This window comes from Lithobates pipiens, unplaced genomic scaffold, assembly GCF_037356315.1.
Source record: "Lithobates pipiens isolate NorthernLeopardFrog02 unplaced genomic scaffold, aLitPip1_a1.2 Scaffold_16, whole genome shotgun sequence".
Classification (NCBI taxonomy): Eukaryota; Metazoa; Chordata; class Amphibia; order Anura; family Ranidae; genus Lithobates; species Lithobates pipiens.
This window is the reverse complement of record NW_027507748.1, coordinates 450,305,336-450,324,374: the sequence shown is the minus strand read 5'-3', so window position 1 is coordinate 450,324,374 and position 19,039 is coordinate 450,305,336. Positions and strand designations below refer to the sequence as shown.

Here is a 19,039-nt window from a genome sequence, read left to right as displayed (position 1 = left end):
TAGCCAGTCAAAAGACAAACAGAGGTCTGAAAAGTCAGTTGAGGTAGAAACTACTAGAAAGAAGCAACATGGAAGAGAGAGTAATACAATGAAACTGCCTATTGCCTTGCAAATAAACAAATAAATAAATGTGACAATCGACCAGCAGAAGTGATGATATTGGCCATAAGGAATACCACCTTGTAGGTGACAAATGGGAGAGGAATATCTATCAAGGGTAAAAGATGGTTTCTGAAGCAGAGAGAGAAACAGATTGTTACAGGAAAAAAGGATAGTAGACCCACTGCCTTATGTGCACATTGGAGAGTAGGTGAGCTCCTAAAATGACCCAGGTGCAATGTTCACAGTAAGCACACACCAGATCTTCACCAGAGCACCCAGCAAGGAGTGGTGGACTTTACTGGTGGGTGTACCAGGTTGCAGAAGGACCTGAACAGATGGCAACTGACCAGGAATAAAACCAGAGAGAGGGATTTACTAAAGCTGGTGCACTCAGAATCTGATGTAACTGTACATGGTAGCCAATCAGCTTTAAGCTCAGCTTGCTCAAATAAGCTTTGGCAATAAAACTTGAAAGCTGATTTGTTTCTATGCACTGTTTGCACCAAAATTTGCACTCTCCAGCTTTACTAAATAGCCCCCAGAGAGTGATACACAGTCAACAGGCAATATTGGAAACAGAGACAGGCAAAAGTTCAGGGCAGGCAGCGAACAAATGTAGTCAGATACAAGCTTAAAAACGTAAACAGGAAAGCAGATAACAACATGGATGGGTCAGAATGTAAACAGCGCATCACATTGTAACTTTTTTCTTGAAAGGGATATTTGATTTGGTTCAGTGGATTGCATTGAGTTGAAAAAATTACTGTGTGCCACAGAGTGGTGGTGTGACGTGTGATGACAGTGAGAGCAATGTTTTATGTCTTGTTTATGTATTTGAACTACGTTGGGCAGGGCAGCCCAACACATCATGTAAAAACAGTCCTAAATGTTTAAAACAGTAATTTGTAGGGCCAAAATGTGTATTGTTATTATTTTTTTATTCTCATGTGACTGCTCTCTTTTTCAGATAAGATAAAAACAATGAAGAGGAAACCAGAAACCAATGTTTTCTGCATGAAAACAATCCACTTTTGCTCCAGTTTTCTGAAATCAAGTAGACATCAGATATGGCTTTAAATAGTCAGAATAGTTACTTTTTGGAAATCTTATCAACTGATGTGTACAAGGTCCCCTAAAATGTTTCTGAAGAACCTGTAAACTTGTAACACAGCTTGTATAAATATTACAGTTTGTTAATACTGTAAAGGTCTACTCACTGTTTACATTTCAGTGGTGTACTTTTCTCACCCCAGCAGCAACTTCATGATTGCCTTCTCTGCCTGCCAGCGGGGCACACTGTCTATCACACAGGCTTGGGAATTGGATCACATGCTTACAAACCTAGGAATTCCAGTTTTCTGTGCAGCTCAGAAAGTACATAGAATGTGATGGTCACTCTTTCTAGCTTCAGGGATGTTTGTTGCACAGGGCTGATCCTGATTATTCAGTGACCTATTCACTTTTCAAAATCAAAGCTCCATTCAGAAAACACAACCAAGTCTGCTGCTCTCGTAACCGTGAGGCACTTGGAATGTTTTTTCCTTAAAAACTACTTCTTTTCTTTCTATCCTCCCTCCAGTCCTGTCAACTTCAGAGCTCCTCTACCCCTATTGGAATTCCTCTGTTTATATCCTGGGACCTAAAGACATAACAAGTAAGAGAGATGTATTACAATCTATATACTATGAGAATATTTACTACTACCCCTATTATATTTCATTGGTTTAATTCACTGTTCTATACATTTTGGTCATCATAAATGCTAAGTTTTAGTAATATTATTCTGTGGGCAAAAATAAGTAAAACATAAGCATTGGTACTATTTCTATTTCTTTGGAGATTATTAGATATATTTTCAAGCCAAGGACCAAAGGTGGGATGCAAAGTCAAAGAAACTTTATGCATAGTCAAAACAATGAATGGTGATCGCTGAATGGTAGCAATGGCTTAGACATTGCAATGTGCATAAATTGTACAATTTGAAGGCATGACAATTGATGGTTTACACACGCTACCCTTATGTGTTGGTTAATGTATGGATATTTATTACTACTGTTGTGTTCTACGGATATGCTACATTTCACTGAACCAATGTGCCATAAAATGAATTGTTAACATTTGCACTGTACATTGTCATGTTTTCTCTATAAATCTGTATTTTACCAGTACAGATGAATGTTGCATAATTAACCGTGTTATGTAACTGTATCTTTTTGTGTATTCTATTGGTTAATGCAAAAAGAAATGAAAAATATAGCTGGAAAATAATAGAGCAGTACAGAAAAATGGGATATTGTAGAAATAATTTGCCTTTATGAAAGGTAGCTATTGTTATACTTTGAGCGAGTTACAGTATGGCTGTTGTACTGTACAAGCTGCTTAAACATGCTTCATGCGTTTATACCTAATTCTTTCTGACATTAATAATTTGAGTATTACTGTCATTAAAAGGAAGTTGCATGGCAATTTATTGAGTTGTACCAAAATACATTTCAATTTACAGATCATTCGATAAAAAACATAAAAAAAAAAAATAGTGGTCCTTTATATCATTACAGATATGGAATGAATTTTTTAAATATTTAAATGTGTCTTTATTACATTTTTGAAAGAACAAAAGTGCAAAATTACAAAATGACATTACAAAATGTCAGTTAAGACCTTGCAATGCTGAGTAACCAAATCAACTGATCAAAAGTTATCTTTAACTGATCTGATTACATTAAATTGTTTGCTTGGTTGCTACGGGTTCCTGACACTGCACTGTAAACATACAAGCATATTTAATAAGGTAGAGCAAAGTGTAGCAGCTCATCCAAAAACAGTAAACTAAAAATGAATGGCTTTGCAAATAGTCATTTGGACAAACCTTTCCAGCTAACACCTCATTACTGATTGGTAGGGATGTCTAGGACAATCCACCTTGTCATTATTTACTATTACATTTCTTAATTTTTATATTTGTTTATATGACTTATTTGATCAGAAATATTTTATATCGATATTGCAGTGGTGCTCCATCACAGAGTTTAGTTACTATTGTTGTGTTGTGGCAGTGAACAATAGGTTGGACTTGATGGACTTGTGTCTTTTTTCAACCTCGCCTACTATGTAACTATGTAACTTGTAGGTATGCTTACTTGGCAACCTAGTTGTAAGCCCAGTTTGACCACAGTCTATCAACCACTCAGCTTAGTTTAGTTTTGGAATATTGGTTAGGAGGAGATGGCTTAAAGTAACTGAAATATTTTGACAACTGATGCAGCTGCATTGACACAGACAGTCACGGGAGGGTTTAACTTTTTACTTATGACTGTTATTTGAAGAAGGTCTCAGCCAAATATCAAAGGGAGAAATAAAGAAAAAAGAAATATGGAGAGGAGCTGATGTCACACAAAAAGAGTAGTGCATAACTGTGTCTCCATCACTTGAGGACCATGACAATTACATTTAAAAAGGTGACACCTTTAAATTTGATGAATAAAGATTAGTGCTGATTGGAGTAGATTTACTAAAACTGGAGAGTGCAAAATCTGGTGCAGCTATGCATAGAAATCATCAGCTTCCAGGTTTTCTTGTCAAAGCTTAATTGAAAAAGCTGAAGTTAGAAGCTGATTGGATACCATGCACAGCTGTACCAGATTTTGACTTTTCCAGTTTTAGTAACTCAACCACATTGTGCTTCAATATTACGTATTAACAGGCAAGAGAGTGGGAGTCATTGTACTCATCCTCCTCAGTATTTTGAAGACAAAAGTCAGTAATGCAGCTCTAATGCCCCGTACACACGATCCGAAAATCGTACGGAAAATACCGATTTCGAAGCGATCGTACGATAATCGGATCGTTAGTACAGAGCTTTCGAGAGCCGATTAGGACAGTTCATCCGATATTATTCTATCGGACATGCACGGAAATTTTTTTCATACGATGCCAGATCGTACGATTTTCGTTTAATCAGTACAGCTATCGTTCGAAAATGCAACACAAATGCATTACAACACATGACATCACTTCCGAATTTTTTTTCTGTCGTGCGGGAATTTTCGTGACTTTAGTAAACTCATCAGATTCGATCTGAGATTAGCATGCAATAAAAAACGGACGTTCATTCGTCCGATAATCTCATCGTGTGTATGGGGCATAAGAGACAGAAAAACATAAGTCAATCAATCCTTTTGCCATAATAAATACATTTGTTTAATTTAATATAAAGTATTTTCACTCATGTTACTTCCTTTAATTTTTTACACTATTAATACTTTGTTATTCTGGGAACTTATAGGTTGTTAAGTTTACCAGCGCTGGACAATTTATTTGTTTTTGGACTGCTTCATGCAAACACATCTGGGTTTTTGCAGGTGGCCAGGAGTAGCTGAGCAACTCAGTCCCACCAAGGCTACCACCAGGGAAAGCCAAGTAAATTGCTACCACTAGGAGATCCAAATAATGCACTCTGCAATGACAGATAATTAGGCAGTGTAGAAGTTTTAAATATTCATTTGAAAAATGTAATTCATCTTTAAATGTGCCCATGGAGCATAGTTTGCGATTTAATAAAGTCAAATTCATGCAGACAGGGATGGTCAACTATTGTAATGAAATAAAATAATAAAATAACCGCCATGCATATTGTCATGTGTCCACTTATTTTTGCATGGGAAAACAGAGCCAGGAGCACTGCACTGCACTGTTTTCTGAAATCAAGCTTTCTACAGCTGATCAATTAAAAAAATAACAAAGTGAGCAACATTTCACTCTGTATAATTTTCTGCACAAAGCCTTTCTAAAAATGTGTTTAAACAGAAAAAACTGTACAAAAATAAATAACTATGACATAAATTACATTTTGTGAACAAATCCAACATAACTTCGCCAATTTGCCTTTCTTTAAAATGAAATTCATTGTTTAATGGCCAGAAATATTAATAGAGAAGTGTACCTTTGCAAAAATAAAAACCCAACAATAATGTTAAAAGATTTGAATGTCTGCTGCCATTTATATTGATTTCAGTGGAGCAAAAAAAAATGCATTTGTACAGATTTACAGCCATTCACTACCCTTTGCGCATAATGATGGTACACTTGTATACATATAGATAGCACTTTTAGCACCAGTGCAGGCTGGAAGGAAAGTCTTCAGCATGTGAGCATGCAAAATGCAGAATACTGTTGGCTACATGCACCCTGGCTTTTTGTGTGCAAATTTAGCAAGTTGGTTTTTGTAAACATTTAGCTGGCTGTAAGCTTTGTATATTCATATTGATACTCATACTAAAGAATGCTCATGCTAATGGATGCTCTATTTATTAAATAAATTCAGCGTTTTGCACTATATTTAAATAAAAACTAAAGTATTAGATATAAATAAAATCTACTACTTTTTGGCCACATAATACTCACATTTCACAAAGACTAGTCCAAGCATGGAGATATGTGCTCTTTGTGAATATGCATGCATTTAATCCTGAATTCAGTATATAGGCATACCCCACTTTTAAGTACACAATGGGATTTATTTACTAAATCTGGAAAGTGCAAAATCAGGCTCACTTCTGCATAGAAACCAATGAGCTTCTAACCCCAGCTTGTTCAATTAAACTTTTGTAATAAAACCTGGAAGCTCATTGGTTTCTATGCAGAAGCAAGCCTTATTTTGCACTTTCCAGCCTTAGTAAATAAAGCCCATTGTGTACTTAAAAGTGGGGTATGCCTGTACATTACACATGCATATGATTAGTATATGTGTTCACACTATGTTTGACTTTAGTAAATAAAAATAACTGCTATATTGCATGAAATTGAGGGACTGGTTAGATAGTATGCAGCCTTCAAAAATCAGGCCTATTTCAGCAACTTTCCCTGAATATGTAAATCTCTCATTTCTTCAACTCATCGTTTGAATGTACTATAGTATTTTTCCAGACATCTCTATCTTACTTCCTAATCCTATGTGCCATTTTCTCAGTTCCAAGGTGTAGCCATGTTTGAATCAGGCCCAGACTGGCCATAGGGCAGACCGGGCATTTGCCCGGTGGGCCGGGGCCGCCCGTGGCCTGTTGATGATCAGGCCGCACAGCGGGAGGTAAACGGCGGCCACGGCCTGATCATGGGTAACACAGGCCATGGTGCCGCTTGCCTACCGCCATACGGCCGTGCCTGTGTCATGCGGAACTGGCGGTTGCATGGGCTGTGCTGTGTGTCTCTCACACACAGCTCAGCCTCAGCGCCGCGCTGACAGTTCCGCTCTCCTCCTCCAGCCATGGGTGTCCGCACGGTGGGGAAAGCTGCTGCTGTCACTATTCCCCCCTCGCTCTCCCTCCCCTTCTCACGTCGGCAGCAGGGGAAGAGAAGGCGTTGCTGTATGGTCGTTTTCCCTCCCCATTGGCCAAAACAGAGGGCCAATCAGAAGAAACTAGAGGGGCATCATGGGAAATGTAGTCCCAGAGATACATGGCACCATTGGTCTCAGCAGGGAGCAGACTACAGTCCCCAGCATGCACTTTGCTGGGGTGAAAGAGAAAACCCAGAAACAAGCTGAGGAGTGCTTGTTACAGCTACTACAGGAGACATGGCAAATGAAACAGGGGACTGTGCTGGGGGAACTAATAGCCCCAGCACAACCAGAGAGAGAGAGTGACGCTGCACCGCACCCCCAGAGAGAGCGACGCTGCACCGCACCCCCAGAGAGAGCGACGCTGCACCGCACCCCCAGAGAGAGCGACGCTGCACCGCACCCCCAGAGAGAGCGACGCTGCACCGCACCCCCAGAGAGAGCGACGCTGCACCGCACCCCCAGAGAGAGCGACGCTGCACCCGCAGCACCAGAGAGAGCGACGCTGCACCCGCAGCACCAGAGGGAGCCACCCTGTACCCGCAGCACCAGAGGGAGCCACCCTGTACCCGCAGCACCAGAGGGAGCCACCCTGTACCCGCAGCACCAGAGGGAGCCACCCTGTACCCGCAGCACCAGAGGGAGCAACCCTGTACCCGCAGCACCAGAGGGAGCCACTCTTCGATTCCACTGTGGTTCCAGATGGCTTATTTCCAAGTTTAGGAGCCACCCAAATTTGGACAGTGTGGAGATAACTTGCTCCCTGTGGATCAACAGCCACTCCTTGTCCTGGGACAGTAACAGGAGGTCGCTGAGATAGTGGTACAAGCGTATCCCCTTTGTTCTGATGGGGGCCACCACAGCCAGAAGAACAACTCAGGGTGAGGTAGATGAACTGTAGATGTTCTTGCCCGACTCTGAACAGGAGGTATTTGTGGAATTCTTTTGCCACATGCACATGAAAATAGGCATCTTTCAAATCGATTGAGATTAGCCAATCACCTGGCTGCACTGATTTTTGGATGGTAGACAAAGTCTCCATTTTTAACTTTTCGGATATTATAAACTTGTTTAGGTAAGTTAGGTCTATCACCGGGCGGCACAAACCATTTTTATTCTGTACAAGGAAGAGAGGGGACTATACCCCCTGAAACCCTTTGTTTCTTGGGACAGGCACCGCAGCTCCCTGTACTATCAGAAAATCCACATAGGATAGTAACACCTGCTTCTTTTCTTCTGACTGTGGTATCTGGGTGGAAATAAATATGGGGAGAGGAGTACTGACGAAGGATCTTGTGTGGCCTGTGGAGACTGTCTTGATGGTCCAGTAATCAGAGATTGAGGCCACCAAGACGTGCCGGAAGAGAAGCAGACGTGCCCCTACCCGACCCACCTTGGAGTGTCCAATCTCAAAATGACTTGAGCTGGTTCTCATTCGCTGGGCGCCTGGTTCTTAGCAGATTTTTGGAAGGATGTGTGACCTCTGCTCCAATTTCTTTTGAAATCCCAGCAGGGCCTGTAGGAGTGTGCTTCCCTTGAATGCTCAGTACTGCATCTTCTACGCTGGGGCTTCTTCTGACCAATGAGACACCTATCCTGGGGAAAGATGTCTGACTTCCCACCCGGGGCTGGGGCTATAGCTATATCGAGCCTGTTGGGGAACAAAAAGGGCCCTTCAAAGGGAATCCTACACCAGGCATGCTTAGATGCTGGATCAGCAAGCCAAGGGCACAACCATAAGGCCCACTTAGCCGTGACCAAGGATAGCATAGTCAGAGCCAACAGGTGGATCATATCGATTGAAGCCTCCCCCAGGAAGGCCGTTGCCAGTTTCAATTCCTGAACCGCCGAGCCCCTGGTCAGTTCTTCAGAGACGCCTCAGAGTACAGAATCCACATTTTCTGTCCAGGTTTCCATAGCTTTGGACATGGTTGTGAGGGCCAAGACGGGTTTGAAAGCAATACCAGCTAGCCTATTAATTCTCTTGAGATCTTGATCTATTCTCCACTCAAGCCCATCCTTGAAGAATACCACACCCTCTAAGGGAAGAGTGACGTGTTTAACTAGACGCATCAGTGCTGCATCTACAAGGGGAGCATTTTCCAGATGTTTCACTTCCTCTACCTTGAAGGGTTATAATCTGGAAGTTTTGCTTGACATAGAAGTCTTCTTATCTACCTTGCTCCACTCTTCTTCAATGATGTCCTTCAATTCAGAAAGGGGCGGAAAATTGGAGCGTTCCTTTCCCAGGTGTTTAAAGAACTTCCTCTGCTTAGCTGGAGAAGTGGAGGGATCTTCTCACTTAAGAGCCTCTTTGACTTCATCTCCCTCCAATTTGCTGTCTGAAGAGCCGGGGGAGGCATTGTAAGGCTGGAATGGGCCTGAATCCTCCTGGGCCTCATCAGCCAAGGAGCCAGATAGAGTGGTAGACTGGCTCTATGTGCGGGTTTTACCCCACTCCTTTAGGGATTGCTGCACCACATGCTTAACAAGAGACTCCAAGTGTTGGTTCTCCGTCTCTTTCTCCCCAACCGCCCAGGCATAACATGGATCACACTGTGATTTGCCCTCTGGGACTCATGTCCCACATCCTCGGCAGGCTCTGCAATCAGAGCGGCTGTCATGGCGGTGGATGTGGTGTCTGGAGGAGGAATGGGAACATCTCCTCTGTTGATGGGTCCTAGATGGAGTGTCACGTCTGGACCTGGATGAGAAAGGTTGACTTTTTGGCCTGGCAAGGTCCCTGTTGTCTTGGACAATAAACTGGTGATCTGACCTGGAAGGGTCAAAAAGGAGAAGGGCAGAAAACACATCATGGAATACAACCATACCATGTGAACTTGGCCCCCTCCCCTTACACACTCCACATACCTAGAGCGAAAGGGCTGGCCGCACGAAGGCGATGACTTGTCCATGGCACCCTGGCAGACAATCGGTGATGATCCTGCAGCTTGTAGGAACACACAAATGTCCTGGGAGAAGGAAAGCAAATAACACGTAGCTTGCACCTTTAAGAGCCATCTCCACCCCCGCTCACCCTTCACCATAAACCCCCAGGCTGGCTTAACTTAACCTGGAAACCCTGGTGCATGGAGGATCTGTTGCAAGGTGCCCACAGTGATTCCCAGTGTGAGAGAAGCTCACAGGGATTTAAATATCCCTGCCAAAATGACGTCACCACTACAATTAGAGCGCTTGCGCGACCGCCGGCGACCGCCGGCACCCCGGCCGGCTGTCGTGCAGAAGCGTGCCAGAGTGGCGACCCAGAAGAGAGAGCCATGTCCTGGAACGCACCCGTGTTCCAGGCACCAAAGAGGGGAGGGAAGGGGAAAGGGGAAACAGATAAAGCACAAACACTTGCTGTCATGGAAGAACCTGCAGACCTGCCAGGCGATCCGCATTTGGGCAAAGAGAGGCTGTCCCCACCACTGGACATAGAGGCCATCCATGGTTGGGCCCTGGGCTATCCTGACACCATTAGAAGGTATGCCCAGCATCAACTTCAATCGATTGGACGTCTGTAAACATAAGTGCATTGCTTGTAGGTCCAAAAAGGAGGACAAAAAAGGAATGCAGTCTCTAGGGGTGAGATCAAATTTATGGGAGTGGGATCCTATATCATTGGAGAGAAGGCAGGGTTAACCCACAAAAATTTAAAACAGTTTGTTATTTTCCTTTTACTTATGTGCAACTTTGTGTTGGTCTATCACATAAAATCCCAATAAAATACATTCATGTGTTTGCTTGTAACGTGACAAAATGTGGAAAATTTCAAGGGGTGTGAATGCTTTTTCAAGGCACTGTACCAAAGTTTGTGCACTCTATCATTTTCCTACAGGCTAAAAACACTGATTTGGTTCACCAAAGAAATGTAGCAGAATACAGTTTGGCCTAAATGTATGAAGAAATATTATTTATTTGCAAAATGTTATAACAGAAACAAAGAAAAACATGGGTTTTTATCAAAAAATAAAAAAACCTAGTGGTGATTAAATACCACCCAAAGAAAGGACTATTTGTGTGAAAAAAAATAATAAAAGTGTAGTTTGGGTACAGTGTTGCATGACCACACAATTATCATTCAAAGTACGACAGCATTGAAAGCTGAAAATTAGCCTGGGCAGGATGGGGGTAAAAGTACCCTGTATTGAAGTGGTTAAAGAATAAGTTTACCTACAAAAAAAATTACCAATAGAACTGAGTAGCTATCACAGGTTCTCATAAAGCATGGCCAATTGGCCACCATTTCTGCCCATCTCCTCCATTCATATGAGCTATTACTACATCTTTTTTTGAATAAAACTGGATCTATGATTGGACTGGATAGCATATCCAATAATAAGGTATTATATTTCCATATCAAGTTAATGATTCATAAAGGCAAGGGAACTAACTCCCCTCTCATTCAGTCCTTTAGGTGTTAAATCCCCATTGATGTTCTTCAGTGGCTTAACTAGGACCTTCAGGGCCCCCGAAACAGGAAACCATGGTGGGCCCCCCCCCCCCCAACCTCCGGACAGGTCTCTTTTCTTCGAGCCCGATGGTGGAACACCAGGGCCCAGTCCCAAGTGGGTTGCCGCATATAAAGGAGCCGATTTAAAAAACATCAATTACAGCCACTGTGCCCATCAAACGCCACCACTGTACCATCAAACGCCACCACTGTACCATCAAATGTCACTACTGTACCATCAAATGTCCCTACTGTGCCCATCAAATGTCCCTACTGTGCCCATCAAACTCTGCCGCTGTGCCCATCAAGCTCTGCCGCTGTGCCCATCAAGCTCTGCCGCTGTGCCCATCAAATGCCACCGCTGTGCCCATCAAATGCTGCCAGTGTGCCCATCAAATGCCGCTACTGTGCACATCAAATGCTGTTGGTGTGCCCATCAAATGCTGTCACTGTGAATCCCCACCGCCTGCTCGCTGTCTGCTGCCACTTACCCTGTCTTGGTGGGGCAGCGGGTAACGGCCATGAGCGGGGTCCTCCATGCATCTCCTGCCATCCTCATCTCCCGTCCTCTCCTCCTGATGAGCGTCCAATGGCTGTGTCTATTGTTTCAGCCAATCGGGTGATGGGTAACAGACCCGCACACCTGATTGGTGGAGAGGCGGTTCAGTGTTAGGAAAGTGAATATTAATTCACTTTTCTAACACACCTGGGTAGACTGTGAGCGTCAAGCATGGCACTCGCAGTTCACCTATTTTGAAGCCTATTAGAGCCCATGCCTCTAATCAGGTGCTGCAAAAACACCCCCTGTCGCTGTAATTCAGGCACCCAGATTCATGCTATGCTATGCATGAATCTATCCATTGGTCATAGAGGGGGTGGAACCTGTGCACCCTTTTGGATGCACCGCCACTGATAAACACATGCACATTCACACACACAAGCATGCTTACACACACACACATACAAGCATGCTCACACACACACACACAAACATGCTCACACACACACATACAAACATGCTCACACACACACATACAAACATGCTCACACACACACATACAAACATGCTCACACACACACATACAAACATGCTCACACACACACATACAAACATGCTCACACACACACATACAAACATGCTCACACACACACACATACAAACATGCTCACACACACACATACAAACATGCTCACACACATGCACATACAAGCATGTTCACATGCACATACAATCATGCTCACACACACACACAAGCATGCTCACACACACACACAAGCATGCTCACACACACACACACACACACACACACACACACACAAGCATGCTCACACACACACACACACACACACACACACAAGCATGCTCACACACACACACACACACAAGCATGCTCACACACACACACACACACACACACACACAAGCATGCTCACACACACACACACACACGCTCACACACAAGCATGCTCACACACACATGCTCACACACACAAGCATGCTCACACACACACGCATGCTCACACACACACACGCATGCTCACACACACACGCATGCTCACACACACAAGCATGCTCACACACACAAGCATGCTCACACACACAAGCATGCTCACACACACACACACAAACACAAATACAGTAGCTAGTCTTATTAAAAATAAACGGCAGACATTTACCTTGGCTCTTCCTTCCGGGTACTGCACTGTAGGGGGAGACAAAGAGCACACACTGTGCTTTCACTAAAGGCTAATGTAAGGAGCTCCTGCACAGTGCCGATTTCAGTTTGGCTGATGATTGGGGAGCTCCTCTCAGCCTCCCCTCCTATGGAAGAGTACAGGGGGCCCTCAAGGGCCCCCTGCAGCAAGGGGCCCGGTCACCATGGCGATCTTGGCGACCCCTATAATTCCGCCACTGGTGTTCTTCACTCTTTAAATGGAAGTTAGAGATGTGGAAGTACTGGAGACCAAGTACCCGTGGAAGAGCTTACTTATTGAAATAAAACATATTAAAACAGGAGAACAAAAATTACAGACAAGAAATATCTTGTCTTGCCAATATGTATTGACTGTACAGTTCATGCTTCGAAGTGTACTCAGCAGCTAATCTTGTCTCAACTAATTAAAATTCTACCACACTCATGCTGTTGGAGAGTTAAAGTGTGTACCGCATGCAAAAAATTACATTTGCTCTAAGTATTTAATTGAGTAACTTTAGGAAACCTATAAAAACACACAATTATTTTATAGACTAAATATACATAGACAGCCTGATGAATGAGACAGATCAAATGCCAATTACAGCCTTGACGTTTACTATAACTTTCTAGCTTTCTTTGTACTGAGTATGGAAATGGTTGTATGATGTTTATGACTGCTGACAACAAGGACATTTTCTACAAGTATCATCATATGCATTGTAATGATTGTAAACATGAGATTACCAATGACCTAGGACAACAGAATCTAGTCATAGAATGCCCTTTCTGTTGAGTTTTTCAAAACAAAATGCATAGACTAAAGAGCTGATTTTAAAAGGCAGCTTATTTCTAAAGCACGTTCTTGCGGGATCATCTATTTGCACTATAGCTAAAATAAATGAATGTGCGATTGATTTGGATTTTGTCTTGTTGTCTTTGTCCATGCCATACTCATCATCAAATTGCATAATATGGCTTGGATGAACAGTCTTATAGTTGTATACTATAAATGTTCCCACCCAGAATACCCTGCAAATGTTATTGTACAGCAATGCAGATGATATGTATAGTTGGTACACTTTTAAGTGCCACCTTAAACACAGATTACTACATGCAGATGACACCAAGCTATGTAGCAGAATAACATCTTTACAGGTTGTCTCCAATTTACAAGCCAACCCCAATGCACTGTTAAATTGGGCTACTATGTGGCAAATGGCATAAAACAATATGCCTAGACTTCTGAAGAAATATAAACATTAGCAGCGCTGCTGTTTATATTTCTTCAGAAGTCTAAGCATATTATTTTATGTTATCCAATTTTTATTGCAGAAGCTAAATGTACATTTGAATCTCCTAGTGGATCATTTATTCAAACACATGTGCGCTGGGGGGGGGGTAGTGGATATTTGCCAATTTATTATGATTGTTTACTTTCATTTATAGAATGTGGCAAATGAGGTTTAATGATGATAAATGTAAAGTTATGCACTTGGGGGCTAATAATATGTATTCATCATACATACTAGGGGGTACAACTGGGGGAGTCAGTGGTGGAGAAGGATCTGGGTGTTCTGGTAGATCATAGGCTTAAATATAGCACTCGGTGCCAAGCAACCAAACTGATAAGGGAGAAGTAGGAACTCAGCTATGAGGAAATATTAGAGGAACTGAATCTATTCCCTCTTGAGAAAAGGAGATTAAGGGGGACTATGATCAACATTTATAAATACATAAGTGGTCCATATAAGGAAATTGGTGTTGAATTATTCACTTTAAGGTCATCACAGAGCACTCTTTATGTCTAGAGGAAAAGAGATTCAATCTCCAAATATAGAAAGCTCAGGAGATTGTTTTTAACCACTTGCCGACCGCCGCACGACGATGTACGTCGACAGAATGGCACGGGCAGGCATATGGACGTACCTGTACGTCCCTGCCTTCCCGCGATCGCTCCCGACGAATGGAAATCCTTCGTGACATCACTTCCTCTCCTGTAATGTAAACACAGGAGAGGAAGTGATGTAATCTCTCCTCCGTGTCGGTATTTTTCGTTCCGGCACCGAGGAGAGAGGATCGGTGAGTTGCACCAACACGACACTTCACAGTAGAACATGCCAGGCACACTCACACCCCCCCCTTTACCCCCCGATCACCCCCCCAATTACCCCTGCCCCCCCAGTCACAGTGACACCAATGCATTTTTTATTTTTTTTGCATTGGTGTCATTTGTGACTGTAATAACTGTTAGGGCAGTTAGGGTTAGCCCCCTTTAGTTCTAATGTACCCCCCTAACCCCCCCCCAATAAAGGTTTAACCCCGTGATCACCCCCCGTCGCCAGTGTCACTAAGGCTGGGTTCACATTGCAGCGGTTTATGAGAACGGATGTGATTCGCACCGCACTGCAGTGCAAATCACATCCGATCTCTGCGATTCGAGTTCAGCCATTCGCTGCACCCGCCGCAAATTCGCACGGGACCCTTTTTTTGGTCCGCAGCAGAATCGGATCGCATGGGTGTTCACACCATGCGATCCGAGTTTGCAGATCGCACTGCGATATGCGAACTGATCTGGGGGTGTCATTAACATTTCACTGACACTCCCAGCAGTTCGCATAGGGCAGTGTGAACTGCCGCCGGGAGGCATGCGATGTGGGAACCCGCCGCGGATTCGTGGCGTTCCCGCATCGCTCCAGTGTGAACCCAGCCTAATAAGCAATCGTTTTTCTGATCGCTGTATTAGTGTCACAGGTGACGCTAGTTAGGCAGGTAGGTATTTAGGTTTGCCGCAGCTTTTTATAGCGCCAGGGACCCCCATATACTACCGCATAAAGCCCCCTGATTGCCCCCTTGTTAACAATTTCACCAGTGATCACCATATAACTGTTACAGGTGACGCTGGTTGGTTAGTTATTTTTTTATAGTTTCAGGGCACCCGCCATTTATTACCTAGTCTCACTAGTGTACCCCTAAATTTAGGGGTGTCTACTTTCCAAAATGGGGTCATTTGGGGGGGGGGTTTGTGCCATCTTGGCATTTTATGGCCTTCAAAACTGTAACGCCCTTAGAAAGCCTGAAGGCGGTGCTTGGTTTTCGGGGCCCCGTACGCGGCTAGGCTCCCAAAAAGTCCCACATATGTGGTATCCCCGTACTCAGGAGAAGCAGCAGAATTTATTTTGGGGTGTCATTTCACATATGCCCATGGCATGCATGAGCAATATATCATTTAGTGACAACTTTGTGAAAAAAAAAAAAAAAAAAAGTTTGTAATTTTCCCGCAACTTGTGGCAAAATATAAAATATTCCATGGACTCAACATGCCTCTCAGCAAATAGCTTGGGGTGTCTACTTTCTAAAATGGGGTCATTTGTGGGGATTTTGTGCCATCTTGGCATTTTATGGCCTTCAAAACTGTAATAGGTAGTGAGAAGTGAAATCAAAAATTTACGCCCTTAGAAAGCCTGAAGGCGGTGCTTGGTTTTCGGGGGCCCCGTACGCGGCTAGGCTCCCAAAAAGTCCCACATATGTGGTATCCCCGTACTCAGGAGAAGCAGCAGAATTTATTTTGGGGTGTCATTTCACATATGCCCATAGCATGTGTGAGCAATATATCATTTAGTGACAACTTTGTGTAAAAAAAAAAAGAAATTTTTTTTTTGTCATTATTCAATCGCTTGAGGCAAAAAAATAAAATATTCAATGGGCTCAACATGCCACTTATCAATTTCCTTAGGGGGTCTACTTTCCAAAATGGGGTCATTTGGGGGGGGTTTGTACTGCCCTGCCATTTTAGCACCTCAAGAAATGAGATAGGCAGTCGTAAACTAAAAGCTGCGTAAATTCCAGAAAACGTACCTTAGTTTGTAGATGTGACAACTTTTGCGCAAACCAATAAATATACAGTTATTGACTTTTTTTTTTACCAAAGACATGTGGCTGAATACATTTTGGCCTAAATGTATGACTAAAATTGAGTTTATTGGATTTTTCTAATAACAAAAAGTAGAAAATATCATTTTTTTTCAAAATTTGCGGTCTTTTTACGTTTATATCGCAAAAAATAAAAATCGCAGAGTCAGTCAAATACCTTTAAAAGAAAGCTCTATTTGTGGGAAGAAAAGGACGCAAATTTCGTTTGGGTACAACATTGCATGACCGCGCAATTACCAGTTAAAGCAGCGCAGTGCCAAAGTGTAAAAAGACCTCTGGTCATTTACCAGCAAAATGGTCCGGTCTGAAAGTGGTTAAAAATGCCTGAATTATTTCCGAAATGTACATATAATAACTGGATACTAATATTTATAGGTAAAAACTGATCCAGAGAATATCCGATTGCCTCTCGGGGGATCAGGAAGGAATTTATTTATTATTATATTATTTCTGCTGGAGAAAATTGGTTCATGTTTTGCTGGAGTCTTTTGCCTTTCTCTGAATCGACTCTGGGTATAGGATTGTGCTTATAAGACTGAATGATTTTTTTTTGGGGGAGGGATTTTTTCCCCCCTTTTATTGGTTGAACTACTGTAGATGAATTTGTGTCTTTTTGCAACAAGACTAACTATGTAACTATGGCGGAATTGTAAACTGAAAAATACTCAATCTGTATGCATCTTTAATTATAATTAAGGTAGTTGGTATTGTGATAAATACACATACAAGAAACTAACTAACATACTAGAAACTAGTGGTAAAAATATTTTGTAGAAGAAGCATGTCTTCAGAAGTCAACAGAAGTGCATGAGTAATATGAATGTGACTGCAACACCTGCAGAGATACTGTAACAATCCACCAGTGGCTAGCCTGGGTTGCAAGTTGCTGACAGCTAGTTCTCAACACTCTTCTGGAATATATAAGTGACCTAAAGCTCCTTGATCTTGTTCTCCTCAACCATCCAATGAACCTTTCTTTGCACCGAAAACAAAAGTCTCCATATCTGGCATCTCTAAGCCCTTGTACACACGGTCGGAGATTCCGACAACCAAATCCGTCGACGTTATTCCGACGGATTAATTCCCGGAAGAGGTCCGGAAGTGATGTTGTATACACACGGTCGGACCAAGTTGTCGGAAAATCCGATTGTACATAACGTGATGACGTTATTTCATTACGACAGGACTACGTTCAGGCTAGTAGCCAATAGCTTTGGTCTAGGAATTTGATCTGAGCATGCATGGCACTTTGTCCGTCGGAGTAGGCTACACATGATCGGAGAATGTCTGATTGGAGCATTTTGTCGGAAAATGTTACCGGCAAGTTGGAAAAGTTGGTCCGTCGGATATTCGGACGGAAACAGTCCGATGCAGATCACACACAGTTGGAATATCCGATAAAACGGTCCGATAGGAAATATTCTGACGGAATCTCCAACCGTGTGTACAAGGGCTGATAGTCTTTAACCACTTCCCACCCGGCCAATGCATATATACGGCCGGGTGGGAGCCGTCTACTCCTGATAGGACGTTCAGGAACGTCCTTTAGGAGTAGCGGGATCGCGCGCGCAGCGTCGCGATCCCGATGTGCTCGTGTCACCCGGACACGGCACATCTCAGATCGGCAGGAGGGCTCTGTGATTGGCCCTCCTGATCACATGACGGCCGTGTCCAATCACGGCCGTCATGTGATGTAAACAAACAGCCGGTTGCTAGGCAATCGGCTCTCCTCTCCTCACACGGAAGTCACCGCTGAAGAGAGGAGAGCAGAACGCTGCAGCCGGCTGATGATCAGTGAGTATGGGCTGCTTTTTACAGCTTTTTACTCACTGATCATCAGTGTAGTGTAAACACACAACACACCACACAGTACAAACACAGTCCCCACACATGTCCCCAAATAATAAAAACACATGTCCCTAATAATAAAAACATGTCCCCCACATATGTCCCACTAAAATCACATGTCCCAATGATTATCTGCACACATATGTACGTGATCACCTGCACACATATGTACATGATCATTTGCGTACATATGTCCGTGATCACACAAACCAATTATTATACACTTAACGGAATTTTTTTTACCAAAAACATGTAGCAGAATACATTTTGGCTTAAATTTATGACAAAATTTGATTTTATTGGATTTCTTTTCAAATAGAAAAAAGAAAATATCGTTTTTTTTCCAAATTTCCGCTATTTTTGCGCTTATATCGCAAAAAAAAAAAAAACGGAGTCGTGAATAAATAACACCAAAATAAAGCTCCATTTGTGCGAACAAAATGATAACAATTTCATTTGGGTACAGTGTAGCATGACCGCGCAATTGTCACTGAAAGCGCTAGAGCGCTGAAAGCTGAAAATTGGGCTGGGAAGGAAGGGGGTGAAAGTGCCCTGTATTGTAGTGGTTAAAGTGAGGTAGAAGATTCTAGGCTTTACCTAATTAACAGGTTCTGTCTGGTGCCATCTAACTACACCACTCTGGATTACAGGACTGCATTTGAGGATGGTGTGGAA

General features: G+C 42.9%; 1 protein-coding gene across 2 annotated transcripts in view; it reads left to right on the top strand.

Annotated features, from left to right (window-relative positions):
- Positions 1 to 1,544: 1,544 nt before the first annotated feature.
- The window catches only part of OCA2 (OCA2 melanosomal transmembrane protein), a 561,190-nt gene continuing 543,695 nt past the window's right edge, over positions 1,545 to 19,039 (top strand). Inside the window, exon 1 of one of the 2 annotated variants that reach the window (XM_077482777.1) lies at positions 1,545 to 1,756. The gene's annotated coding sequence lies outside the window, so the exon portion shown is untranslated. The remainder of the gene's footprint in view (positions 1,757 to 19,039) is intronic. The other variant, XM_077482778.1, reaches the window with a different exon arrangement.